At 40.1% G+C, this 13,628-nt stretch overlaps 1 protein-coding gene and 1 long non-coding RNA gene across 23 annotated transcripts in view; both read right to left on the bottom strand.

The window, feature by feature from the left end:
• SUGCT (succinyl-CoA:glutarate-CoA transferase) overlaps positions 1-13,628 on the bottom strand; it is a 643,257-nt gene that overhangs the window by 589,647 nt on the left and 39,982 nt on the right. The window lies entirely within an intron of this gene.
• Positions 160-8,187, bottom strand: LOC146395108 (uncharacterized). The gene is made up of 2 exons (XR_014833339.1): positions 7,415-8,187; positions 160-3,542 (listed from the first exon to the last, which is right to left on the bottom strand). It is a non-coding gene; the product is annotated as an uncharacterized LOC146395108 (long non-coding RNA).

Genomic DNA, 13,628 nt, shown 5'->3' on the forward strand with positions numbered 1-13,628 from the left:
ACCACATCACCAGCATCACTGGAAAGAGCGTCTACACAGGTCTAGTGCCCCAAAGTTGGCAGCTACTGCCTGGGGACTGGAACCCCAAGTCACCTGGCTCTGACTGCCAAGAGGGCTTACAGTCACGTGTCTCGCAGGACTGTAACCAACAACGAGCAATTTCTTAATGGGTTCAGGAATACCCCTGCACCGCTATCTACCCAGGCTCAGTGCAAAGGGAGAAGACAAAAATGCCTACCTCCCAGTTTCTGCCCAGAAAGAGCCTGACAGCATACTTTCCCAGCTGTTGCCGGAGGGTTTGGCGTCTAAACAGCCTGTATCGAAGGAACACCGACGGCTCTTCTCGTGCCCTCGATTACTAGAAGGCATGAGGAATAAAGACAGTGGCTTGGATAATCACATAGGTTTGAGAGGCAACCAAGAGTTCAGGCTGGGCTAACTAACAAGATGCATTTCCCACACAAGACCAAGACAAGTCTGTTGGGAAGGAAAGAGATGCTGTTTTAGCTAAGGCACGAAAACCAACTTAAGCATTCAAGGAAAACGAAGAAGGAAGGCAGTATGTTCCAAACAAAATCAATCCCCAGGAACAAAATATATCTCTTGATGAAAGAGCAAAAAGTGATGCACCTGACAAAAAATTCAAAACAGAAGTTCCTGTCATGGTGCAGCAGAAACGAATCTGACTAGGAACCATGAGGTTGCAGGTTTGATCCCTGACCTCGCTGAGTGGGTTAAGGATTTGGCACTGCCGTAAGCTGTGGTGTAGGTCATAGACATGGCTCAGATCTGGTGTTGCTGCACCTGTGGCATAGGCCGGCAGCTACAGCTCTTATTGGACCCCTAGCCTGGGAACCTCCATATGCCGCAGGTGCAGCCCTAAAAAGACAAAAGACCAAAAAAAAAAAAAAAAATAAGAGTTCAAAATAATGCCCATAAAGATACCCACTCAGGCCAGAAAAACAAAGCATGAAAAATGTGAAAATTTCAACAGAGATTGGAAATATTAAAAACTTCCAAACAGAAAGCACAGAGCTAAAAAATAAAATAACTGAACTGAAAAATTCAATAGAAAGTTTCAACAGCAAAGTAGATCAAGTGGAAGAATCAGCAAATTAGAAGGCAGGGCAGTGGAAGACATCCAGTCAGTGGAGCAAAAAGAAAAAAGACTAAGCCAGCTTTTTTTGAAGACCACTTAAGAGACTTATAAGGTACTATAAAAGGGACCAAATACACATTATAAAGATCCTAGAAGACAGGGGTGGTGGGGGGAGCTTATTCAAAGAAATAATGGCTAAAAATTTCCCTAACCTGGAGGGGGAAAAAAAAAAGATCAACTCTAGGCAGCCCACGAAATGCTAAATATGATGAATCTAAAGAAATTCACACTCAGACATTACAATTAAATTGTCAAAGGCTAGGAGTTCCCATTGTGGCTCAGTGGTTAGCAAACCCGACTAAGAACGATGAGGTTTCGGGTTTGATCCCTGGCCTTGCTCGATGGGTTAAGGATCCAGCGTTGCCGTGAGCTGTGGTGTAGGTCGCAAACGCGGCTCAGATCCCTCGTTGCTGTGGCTCTGGCATAGGCTGGCAGCTACAGCTCCAATTTGACCCCTAGCTTGGGAACTTCCATACGCCGTGGGAGCAGCCCAAGAAATGGCAAAAAGCCAAAAAAAAAAAAAAATTGTCAAAAGCTAAAGACAAAGAGAGAACCTTAAAAAGAGGCAAAAGAAAAGCAACCTGCTACATACAAGGCAACCTTCATAAGACTATCTGCAGATTTCACAATAACCTTGCAGGTCAGAAGGCAATGGGATGAGATATTCAGAGTGCTCAAAGGAAAAAAAAAAAAAAAAAGACTGCCAACCAAGAATACTCTACCCAACAAAGTTGTCCTTCAGAATTAAAAGAAAGATAGAGGTTTCCAGACAAAGAAAACCTGAAGAAATTTATCATCAGTAGACTGGTCTTACAAGATATGTTAAAGGGATTTCTTCAAACGGAAAGAAAAGAATGCTGATTAGTAAAGTAACATTTAAACATGAAAGTATAAAACTTGGTAAAGGTAAATATATGGATCGTTCAGACTACTCAAATTCTGTAATGGTTGTAGATAACTCACTTATAACTCTAGCATAAAGATTAAAAGTAAAAGTATTAAAACCGCCTATAACTGCAATAATTTATGAACATATACATCTATGAATAATTACTGAATACATAATAGTAAAAAGACATAAACTGTGACATCAAAAACATTAAATGTTGGAGGACAGTGTAAAAATGCAGAACTTTTTATACATCTGAAGTCAGGTTGTAATCGGTTTGAAACAGACTGTTAGCGTTGTAGCATGTATTACGTAAGCCTCACGGCAGTGCAAGGCACAAACCTACAGTAGATACACAAAAGAGAAAGAGAAAGAAAATGTACGCACACCACTGCAGAAAATCGTCAAATCACAAAGGAAGGAAACGACAGAGAAAGAAGGGAACAAAGAACTTAGGAAACAACCAGAAAACAATTAACAAAATGGCAATAAGTCCGTCCCTATCGCAAATGACTTCAAATGTAAATGGACTAAATTTTCCAATCAAAGGACACAGAGTGGCTGAATGGATAAAATAAATAAGACCCAACTATATGCTGCCTACAAGAGACTTGCTTCAGCTTTAAGAGAGAGACTGAGGGTGAAGGCATGGAAAAAGGTATTTCATGTAAACAGAAATCGAAAGAAAACAGAGGCACCTATACCTGTATCAGATAAAATAGACTTTAGGACAGAAACTGTGGTAAAAGATGAAGACGGTCATTACATGATGATAAAGGAGTCAGTCTAACCAAAGGATGTGATATTTATAAATATCACACACACAACATAGAAGCATTTAGACATACAAAGCAAGTGTTCACAGACCTGAGCGGAGAAGGACACAGCGATACAGCAGCAGTAGGTACGTCAATACCCCAAGTTCAACAACGGCTAGACCGTCTCCACAGTCAACAGTAAGGAAATACAGACGTAAACTGCAGGTTAACCCAGATGGACTTAACGAACAGTAACGATATTCATCCAACGACAGCAAAACACACATTCTTCCAAGTACCCATGGAACATTCTCAGGATACATCACATGTTAGACCACAAAAAAGTATTTCTTTTTCAAAACAAGTCAATAAACTTGGGCGTGAAATCATCACAAGCATTTTTTTCTGACCACAATGGTATAAAACTAAAAATCAATTACAAGAAGAAAACTAGAAATTCATAAATATGTAGAGATTAAACAACATGCTACTGAACAACCAATATGTCAAAGAAGAAATCAAAACAGAAATCAAAAAATTATTTGAGGAGTTCTCGTCATGGCGCAGTGGTTAACGAATCTAAGAACGATGAGGCTGCAGGTTCAATCCCTGGCCTCACTCAGTGGGTTAAAGACCCGGTGTTGCCATGAGCTGTGGTGTAGGTCACAGACGTGGCTCAGATCCCACGTTGCTGTGGCTGTAGTGTAGGCCAGTGGCTACAGCTCCGATTAGACCCCTAGCCTGGGAACCTCCACATGCCACAGGAACGGCCCTAGAAAAGGCAAAAAAAAAAAATTATTTCAGACAAATGAAAATGGGGAAGTCAGAAAGAGAAAGACAAATACCATATGACATCACTTATATCTGGAATCTAATATACAGCACAAATAAATCTTTCCAAAGAAAAGAAACTCATGGACTTGGGGAACATTGTGGTTGCCAAGGGGGAGGGAGTGGGATGGACTGGGAGTCTGGGGTTAACAGATGCAAACTATTGCCTTTGGAGTGGATAAGCCATGAGATCCTGCGGTGTAGCACCGGGAATTACATCTAGTCACTTGTGATGGAGCATGATAATACGAGAAAAAGAATGTATATATGTATGTGTGACTGGGTCATTTGCTGTACAGTAGAAAATTGACAGAACACTGTAAACCAACTATAATGGAAAAAATAAAAATCACTAATTAAAAAAATGAAAATGGAAATATAACATACCCAAACTATGGCATGCAGCAAAAGCAGTTTTAAGGGCAAAGTTCACGCAATAAATTCCTACATCAAGAAACAAGAAAGATCTCAAATAAACAACCTAACCTTGTGCCTTAAGTTACAGAAAAACAAGAACAAATGAAACCCGAAGTTAGTGGAAGGAAGAAAATATCGAAGAGTAAAGAAGAAATAAATAAAATAGAGACTTAAAAGACGCTAGAAGAGATCAATGAAACTAGGAGCTGCTTCTCTGAAAAGATAAACAAATTGACAAACCGTTAGGCAGACTCACAAAAAAGCAGGAACTCAAAACACAATCAGAAATGAAAGAGGAGACTTTACAACTGATAACACAAATAAGAGACTACTATGAGCAATTATACACGAGCAGATTGGACAACCTAGGAGCAAGGGATAAACTTCTAGAAACTCCAAGACTGAATCTTGAAGAAACAGAAAATCTGAATCAATTGCTGGGAAGGAGATTAAACCAGTAACCCAAAGCCTCTCAACAAATATCCAGGACCAGCTGCTCCACTGGCAAATTCTACCAAATACGAAGAGACTTTACATCCCAAGGCAGCTAGTTCGCAGCAATAAAGGGCACCCTAGACTGGACTTCCAGTCTTGAAAACAATGGTTTTTAAACCACGGGTATCTCCAGCATAAAACAGGTCTCCAGCGGCAGAGAGAAGCTCCACCATAAGGCGGGAATACTAAGTGCTTGCAAACCACCTATTATCTCAAAGGGAAGTTAAGAGAAGGAATCAGTGTCAGTCCCTACTAGGTAGGGAAATGAGGGCCTCAGGCTTCCGGTCAGGAGCCCAAATGCCTCAAATGGGGCAAACAGAGGCCCCTCACCACCAGCACAACTCTAAAAGCAGCTTCTAAATAAAGGCCTGCAAGAAAATATGCTCAGAGAAACAGTTTGCTAAATAAAAGGGCACCATAATACTTGCCTTGTGATACAAATTCTCCTGTTCAGCTTACAACAAGGGGGAGGCACAAATATCCTAATTACTTTAAATTACAGCTTCCAAGTATTTCTATTAAAGAGAAATATAAATAGTTACTCTCATGGAGGCAGTATGGCATTGTGAGTAAGAGGATGAGTTTTAGGATTGAAAAAAATCTGGGTTCAAATTACAGCTCTGCTAACTATTACATCTTCAACAATTCATTTCATCTTCCTGAGCCCCACAGTATTCACATTTATCTCATATAAAATGAGGATTTAATTTGGTAAAACAGCATAAGCAAAATATATCTTACATTGAAAGCTAAGCTTAGTTAATAAATATGCATTGATTAATATTCTAATATTACGATAGCCTGCCCTTTCCCCAAAATACTGAGAATAACGAAAACTGCCTTGAGATGCTGAAATGATGAGAATAAATATTTCAAGTATTGCAATTATGCTGTTTAATAATCCATTAAAATTGAAAGTTTTTGTACTTAGAAACTAGAATATGCTCATTTTAGAAAAGAAACTTGACAATAACATAATAAAATATTTTTTGTAACATGAGTCAAAAACTAGTCCACCTTTCACCTTAAACTTGCCTTAACTACCTAAATACTGGCAAGTAAGTAAGTATTTACAAGTTTAAAATCAGTAAGTATTTACAAGTTTAAAATTCTAAACAGGAAACTGACATTACCAAAATGGTATTCTGCGCAGATTACACTACTGCCAATGTGAAGACTGAATTATTTATTGATAATTTAACAAAGAGCTGAAAAAATGGTAAGCCTGGAATCCAAATAGTTCTTTTGAGTTTTATTTTTAGCTTTATAATTTCAAAAATCACTATGGTCCAAATCCGAATTAAAGAGGAAAAACTTCAGCACGTTAGTTCTATTTCATGCTCAAATAAAAGAGGAACGCTAAGGAGGCTGCGGAAAATCAAATCCTTCCTTCCGTCCCGTCCCCCTCCTCCTCCATCCCTGCCCCTTACCTCCCACCCCCATCCTTCCTCCTCTCTCCCTCCCCCCCTACCCCCCACCCCCTTGCCCACTCACATTCATTTTAAGGACCAATATCGCCATCTTGTGGCTGTTACGAACATTACCATAAAGCCAAACGAATTTCCAAACACAAGTAAAAATGCAAGGAAAGGAAATCAAAGGCAACAAAAGGATTTCCTATCTGTTAATATTTTCCCCGAATATCAGACGATCTGGCCAGCCCACTCCTGGTTTCACTCACCGTCCCTCTGAATCGTGTCTAACTTTGTGTGCCTCTGTTGTTCGTACCCTCTGAGCACTTGGAAAGCAGGAGCCACCATGGCTGCTTCTGTTTGCTGTTAACTCCTGTGACACCTCGAAGCGTTCAACACACTAGCAAAGGTGAACCTGTTGAGGCCTAAAACCCCTCTGACACACTGGTGAGGAGCTATGAATTCTCGCCAGAAGAAAGACACTGAACAGATGCTTATACTGTTAGTCCATTAAGACTTGCAAAATGATAATATCCTAATTCTCTTTATGGGAATCCCATTCGCACATTCCCAGTCAAAAGGCAGCTCAAGGACCCTCAGCAGGTCATCTAGCAGCTCCTGGCCCACACGACCTCTCCTAGCAGGGCAGCTTTGAGGCTTCCGAGCCACGAAGAGCTTCCAGATAGGCCTCTGGCCCAATAATAAAAAGAAAAGAGAGAAAAAAATAAAGCCCTTCTCATCTAGGCTATTTCATTAGCCTCCCTTTTTTTTTTTTTTTTTTGGCTTTTTGCCTTTTCTAGGGCTGCACCCACACAGCCTATGGAGGTCCCAGGCTAGGGGTCGAATCGGAGCTGTAGCCGCCGGCCTACGCCACAGCCAGCGCAACGCGGGACCCTCAGCCCACTGAGCAAGGCTAGGGATTGACCCCGAAACCTCAAGGTTCCCGCTCAGATTCGTTGTCACTGCGCCTCGACGGGACCTCCTCTGCCTCCTTTTCTGGGCTCCTGTGATGACAGAGATCCTTGCAAACTGGAAATCCGAGTGGACCACTTTCCTGACGCAAGCTTCCCAGGGGTTTTCCAATGCCCTCGGGTAAATGTCGACTCCTTTTCTCGGCTTAGAGAGCCTTTCGTGACTTGGTCACGGCCTGCTCTCAGACCTCATCTCACCCGTTTTCCCACTGTCCTCTCCCTGGAGTCGCACTGGCCTTTTTCCTGTTCTCGGAATATATCCGCAGCTTATCCCCATCCTGAGGCCTCTGCACATGGCTCCCTACTACTGACTCTGTGAACTTAAAAACATCCTCCTCAAGTTCCCTTCATGGCTCAGTGGTTAGCAAACCCAACTAGGATCCTTGAGGATGCGGGTTCGATCCCTGGCCTCGCTCAGTGGGTTAAGGATCCAGTGTTGCCCTGAGCTGTGGTGTCGGCTGCAGACACGGCTCGGTTCCCACCTTGCCTGTGGCTGTGGGTAGACTGGCAGCTGTAGCTCCGATTCCACCTCCAGCCTGGGAACTTCCATGTGCCATGGGTGGGGCCATAAAAACAACAACAAAATATTTTTTTAATAAAATAAAAATAAAAACATCCTCCTCAAAGAGACTTTATCTGACCACCCAACACAAAATAGGCTCCTATTATAGAAGGGTTCCAACCAGTACACGAGGAAGGAAAGAGCACTGGGATATTATCATTTCGGAACTCCTCATGGATAAACAGACTTTTAGTTATCATCATCAATGGCTAATATCACAAAAAGAAGAGCAAGAGCTGTTCTTGCCAAATGTGCCTCCTAGTGGAACTACGTAACAACTTCTATGAAATATTCTTGACAAAAAAAAATCAAACCGAAACCTGAGCAAACCAATAGATATATCAATTTGAAAATAATAAAAACAATAAAAATTAAACATGGGAATGTAATCAGCAAGATTCAATCTACCCAACAGGACAAATAAACTGGGTTTTTTCACAAGTTAATTGTAAGAGAAAAAAAAAAGAGATTGAGAAGGAACTATAAATTAAAGAGGATTTAAGAGACATAATCGACTGCAATGACTGGATTACATTTGGATCCCAATTTAAATTAACAAACTGTAAAAAGAGAGAGAACTGGCAAAATCTGAAAACCAACTGTGTATTTGGTGATATTAAGGAATTATAGGGTTTTTTTTAACTTACATGTGTTGACAGTGGCTGTTTAAAGAGTCCTTTTCTTTTAGATATCTTCTGAAATATTTAGAAATGAAATGATATGAAGTCTGAGATTTGCTTTTCAGTAATCGGGGGAGGAGAAGAGCTGGGCTTGTGGACAGAATAAGATCGGCCATGAGCTGATCATTATTAAGCTGGGTGATGTGTACCGCAAGAGCCGTTACGCTAGTCTCTCTACTTTTACGTAACTTTAAAATTTTTCCACAATAAAATAAAACATAATTTAAAAATAAATTTATCCCAAATGCATTTAAGGATGACATGAAAATTTCACTTTGTACGTCTAAAATATGCTATGGGGTATTAGAGCTGAGTGGACCCGCGCCAAAAACTCTTGCTCCATAGATGAGAAAACTGAGTCCCAGAGAGGCTGCGACTTGTCCCAAGTCAAAAGCCAATGAGAAGCAAAACTGGAACCAACACTCAAAAAGTTTTCTGTTTCCCATTCCAATTCTCATTCATCAAAACGGGACACCTGAAAACTCTTCTTAGCAGCTTTTCACTTTATAAGATTAATTCAGAAACAGATTCAAGGGCCGATCTCAATAAATGTTTTGTTTTCTTTTATTTGTAAACTCTGAAAATTGATAGACTAGCTAAATAGGAGCAATAAGGGAGTTCCTGTCGGGGCTCAGCGGAAACGAATCCAACTAGTGTCCATGAGGATGCAGGTTCAATCCCTGACCTTGCTCAGTGGGTTAAGGATCCGGCATTGCTGTGAGCTATGGCATAGGCCAGGCCAGCAGCGGTAGCTCCAATTCCACCCTTAGCCTAGGAACTTCCGTATGCTGCCGGTGCGGCCCTAAAAGGTAAATAAGTAAATAAATAAGAGCAATAAGGACATAGAAAACCTGAGCATACTATCAATCACCTTGATTTAAATGACATTTATAGTGGCTGCTATAGATTGAATGTTTGTGTTCCCCACAAATTCCTATGTTGAAACCCTAACCATCAAAGCAATGGCATCGGGAGGTGTGTCCTTTGGGAGGTGATGAGGTCATGAGAGCAGAGCCCTCATGAAGAGAGCAGTAACCCTATAAAAGAGGCCTGGGAGAGCTCCCTTGTCCCTTCCGCCACATGAGGACACAGTGGGAAGTTGATGTCTGCCACCTGGAAGAGGGCCGACCACGCTGGCACCCTGATCTTGGACTTCCAGTCCCCAGAACTGAGAGACATAAATTCTCCTTGTTGAGAAGCTAATAATTATAGTCATAATAATTATTATTATTTAATGTTTAACTTTAACAAATAAAATTTAAATATTTTTAGTATTCTTAATGTTTTATATTTAATACTAATTTTAATAACTATTTTTAATATTTAAAGAATGTTAATATTTAATTTTAATTAATTACTGATTAGCGTTATTAATTATTATTGTTGTTATTATTGTTGTTGTTATTAGTGTGCTTTGTTTTGCAGATGTCGCCCTCATCCTACCTTTCTCTCCACTGTGACAATTAAATGAGACATTTAGTAAACGGGCTAAAGTTTCACATTCTTGTGGCTTTTTTCACTCAACTTCTTCTACTGGCAGTGTGATACTCCTCCTATTAATGAGAAAGACCTAGCACAGTGAGACCTTCCATCTCATAGGGTGTGTCCGCTGTCACGTGCGTAACAGTCTCAGAGTCTCGCGGTCACATCCCATTTTGGAGACTTTATTCCTTTTCCCTCAGGTGGCAGATACAGCATTTTTAACTGTAAGATGTGTACCTTTCTACGTGCAAGATTACAAAACTAACCTTAGCAGGAGTCTGTGGAGATTCTTACAAATTTCAACAGGGCAAGAGACCTCCCTGCAAACATTCTAAGCAATCAAAATGAATATTCAACCAAGGACTCGGTAAAGTAACTGTGGTAGTTTAGGGTGGTGGTAATAACAATAAGAATACTACTTAACACGTCCAGAGCACTTGCTAGTTCCAGGAACTGTGCTGATGTGTCACCTGATTTAAGTCTCACGAGAGGAGTTCCGTCGTGGCTCAGTGATTCACCAACCAGACTAGGATCCATGAGGACACAGGTTTGATCCCTGGCCTCGATCAGTGGATTAAGGATCCGGCGCTGGCGTGAGCTGCGGTATAGGCCTCCAGCTCCAATTCGACCCCTACCCTGGGAACCTCCAGATGTCATGGGTGCAGCCCTAAAAAGACCAAAGACAAAAAAAGCAAAAAGTCTCACAAGAACTACATGAAGTTAACTTTATTCTCCTACTTAAATTACTCTTGAGAAAAATGTTTTGAGAGAATAAGTACCTCACCCGAGATCACGTAGCTACTTGCTGTGTGATTCTATACGTAAATGTTGAAGGGTTGACACTCACTGCTATGTACCCACGTGTACAAAATACTCCCATCAGCATCGACAGTTCATATATTGTTAAAAGGCCAAAGATGTGATTAACATGGCTTGCCACCTCAATAACCTTTGAAATTAGGTCCCTCAAATTCCATCACTGAGAGGCAGCACAGCGCCCAAAACATCTGAAATACGGCATTAATATGTATGTTCCTAGTCAGAAAAGGCAAATAAATTTGTAAGTTAAGCAGTATTCTACAATGCAGCAAAAAAAGCAAACTAAGAAAAAAATGTTTATACTGCCTTTTCCATATAATTACCACTTTTTTATGATACCCAATTTGATGATACTAATATATAAAAATATATTTTGTTTTGGTAATTGCTTCTTATGCAAAGGTTTCATTTCCCCCAACTAGTTAATATAACACTAAGCGGACAGTAGAAACTTAATAAATACCCATCACTTGACTGATGCATTTTTTCTGTATTTTATACTATTTAATGCATGCCTATGATATTCTTCACATAAACTATCAAAATAAATGTTTTCATAGGATAGACAGGCGTTAGGGGTAACTAGGTATCGAGATATCATCTTGCCTGTAATATACACTGTGTTTTTTAAGGAAAAGAAAGAAAGCCTTCAAAACTCTCATCATCCAAAGGAGTCTATGATTGCAAAAGCTTCATGATCACTGCAATGCATCCCCCTAAAAGCGACTTTAACCACACCCGCGCTCATGGGTACACACACACACACACACACACACACACACGGATATCCTATTTCCCAGAAGACTCATTCAAGTAGGAGCGAAAAACCATTACACACCGCACTGATGTTGTGAAAATAAATTACAGAATCTGCTCTTAAATTAAGCATTCAAATAAATTTTCATGGAATCTATTTGAAAGGAACTACCAGCAGTTATATTTACAGCCCAAGAGTCAACATTTTGTACAAGATGAATGTCGCTCACATTCTGACAGATGTCCCATAAAATTATTAAAGAACAAAGACAATTACAATTGTTACACATTTTTCATTTTCGGGAGAAAAATCAAGTTTTAAATGACCGAAATGTAAAACATGAGTAGATAAAATATGAGTGGATAAAATGAGTAGAAAAGAAAATAAAAACCCAGCCAGACTCTCACATAAAACCAATTCCCTATAGCTAGATTCCCACACTCCAAATAGCAGTGCTACGTCAGCCTGTGAAAGGACATTTTAGGCAAAGAACACAAAAATGTTCAGTACTGACCTCTTTACAGAGACTAAACATCACCTCAAATCAAGTCCAGATAAATGGATAACTCGACTGAGTAGCAAATTAACAGGAATCAGCTTTAGCCTTGCTCCGCCGCCAAGAGAAAAGGACCCCATTAAGTACAGTCTACATCTTTATTTAACAGAGATCAAGGAATCAAAAGACTAAAAGTAACCCAAGTAAGAAAAAATATCAGATACAATCCAGTAATCTTTTAACAGCCCAAAGTTGGGAACAATTAAAGTCTTTCCAAAAGTACAGACTTCTGAGTAAGCAATGCTTCTTGAGCAAGCATAAATACACAGTTACACCAAAGCCAAAAAGAGAGAAATAAAAAACATGAAATCAGGAAAAAGAGTATACCAAGTAATGGCTCTGGTTCAGATAATCACTCGTAAAATAAACCAATGAGTTCTAAAAGTCTGCAGTTCTGAGCAGCTCATCCAGTGCTCAGATCTTGGTTCTTAAATACAACTCTCCAACCAAAGGAACCAGGGTTCTCTGGAGAAAAGGTTAATTCCAGGCTTTTTGGGGGGTGGGGGGTCCTAAAGAACCTAAATAAACATGGACTATTGTGTGCCAAAAATTAAGAAAATGCTCAAAGGACGAGGAGGATATATCAAAATATACAGGGGATCTCTTGAGGGTGTTTCCACTGACCAAATCTGGATAATTTGAGCATCAAAATAAATCATGATAATAAAAGATTGTAACTTACTGAATAAAATATAAACGCAAGAGTCCACACCAGGAATAGAAAACCGCCCACGTTATATGAGAAGTTATTGCATAGTTACTGTTGCAGCCCTAAACCAAATGCGCTTGATAAAGCGATTAAAGCCTCAGATTTTGTCATCTCCACATGCATCTTAGATGAAGCAGTGTATTCCTCCATCATCACGAGGGGACTATCACTTGGCCTGATGGTCTGATAGCCTGAAAGTGCTTAGTAACAGACTTATCACAGAGTCAGGCACCAACGAGGCTTCCTCCGGATACAGTCAAGTTCCAAAGCTTTTTGCTTGTAATTAACACCAACTTCACACCAGATGTAAATAAATATCTGGAACACTCTGAAAATATCGTTAGAACCAGACGAAATATCAGGGAATGTATCAAAAGCGGTTCTTCTAACTTCTGGGTTAACAGCAGAGAGTCATACCCGTAGGCCCTCTCGATATCCCATCAAGATGCTCAGGGAGAGAGGCAATCAAGTTCGAAAGTGGAAACAAAGGGGGGGAACTTGAAAGGGAAGATAACATCACATATTCCATTTTAGTGGAGAAGCTCCTCTAAAAGCACCACTGGCGCAAAGGATTTAGGAGCACATTCCTATCAGTTACTGAGAAAGACGTAGTAAAACCCTCGACTAAACTCGTGAATTTACGCTTTCCTTATAGGTTTGCCAATTTTTGTTTTATGTATTACACAGCTGTATTATCTGGGGCATATATCTTCAGAACTGCCAAACTTCTAATGATCACCATGAGCTTGCAAATCACGAGCCACGCAACGTTATCGAGTAGTCTTTGTTTTAATTATGCTTTCTGCTTTAAATCTATCGTTTAGAATTAATAGAGCTTCGCCAGCTTTCTTTTGGGTTAATGCTTACACGTTATATCATTTCCCATCTTTTTGTTCTCGACTTTTCTGAAATATTTCGTTTTAGTTGTGCTTTGTAAGTAACATTTAGTTGGATTGTGTTTTTTTTTTTTTTTTTAATCTAGTCGAACAGTCTTTGATATTAACTGGAAATTTTATGGGTTTTTTTCGTTGTTGTTTTTTTTTATGGCCACACCCATGGCACAGGGAAGTTCCCAACCCAGGGACTGAATCCAGGGGCACAGCTGCCATCTACGCCACAACTGTGGCAATA

This window comes from Sus scrofa, chromosome 18 (genome assembly GCF_054392235.1).
Source record: "Sus scrofa isolate SSC_HxYL_T2T_F1_AM1 chromosome 18, Sscrofa_HxYL_maternal_Yorkshire_Landrace_v2.0, whole genome shotgun sequence".
Classification (NCBI taxonomy): Eukaryota; Metazoa; Chordata; class Mammalia; order Artiodactyla; family Suidae; genus Sus; species Sus scrofa.